Genomic DNA, 816 nt, shown 5'->3' with positions numbered 1-816 from the left:
ATTTGAATTCTTCTTCTATAAAAATATAAAATTTCATACCTAAAATCAAATTTGTATGACTAACTTACATTACATTAAAATAAAATAATATAAAATGACTAAATATGTTGATTAGTTATAATTTTCACAATTTACAAATACATATTCTTTTAAAATTATTTAACTCTTACCTAATTTACTTTTTATTTAAATTCAAACACCACAATCAAATTTTATCAAATTTTGTCAAATTTTTTTTATAAAAAGATAATTCAAAATTAATTTTTTTAAAAAAATAAATTAATTTAAATAATCAAGTAAAAAATATTTATATTTATTTTTTAACATCATAAATCTTTTACACTTAAATATTTAATTTATTACTAAACATAACAATAATCCACCTAAAGATTTATATTTTTTCAAATTTTTTAACTTAATCCCTTAACATTATAATTTTATTCAATTTAATTTTTATATTATATATTTTTATCTAATTTAATTCTTATGATGTGGTAAATTTTTTTAAAAAAAAATTTTAATTTGTTACGTGTACTAACATGTTAATGTCACGATAACATTATCACATCATCATTTAATGTCACGAGATATACCACGTCATTATCTTAACGTCATGACATCAAAATGTGACATGTCAATATTAATATCATCGCTAATAAAATGTTGATATCATCTTTTAATAAAAAAATTAAATACAGTTAGAAAAAAAATAAATTGACATAATTTTTAAAATTAAAAAAATTAATTTTAAATATATAAATTAAATTAAAGAAAATTAAAAAATATCTTATCATTATTTATTTATTAGGAGACGTT

Source organism: Theobroma umbraticum, unplaced genomic scaffold (assembly GCF_002168275.2).
Source record: "Theobroma umbraticum cultivar Fairchild unplaced genomic scaffold, ASM216827v3 scaffold_86.0, whole genome shotgun sequence".
Lineage (NCBI taxonomy): Eukaryota > Viridiplantae > Streptophyta > Magnoliopsida > Malvales > Malvaceae > Theobroma > Theobroma umbraticum.
Note: the sequence above shows the minus strand (reverse complement) of the source record.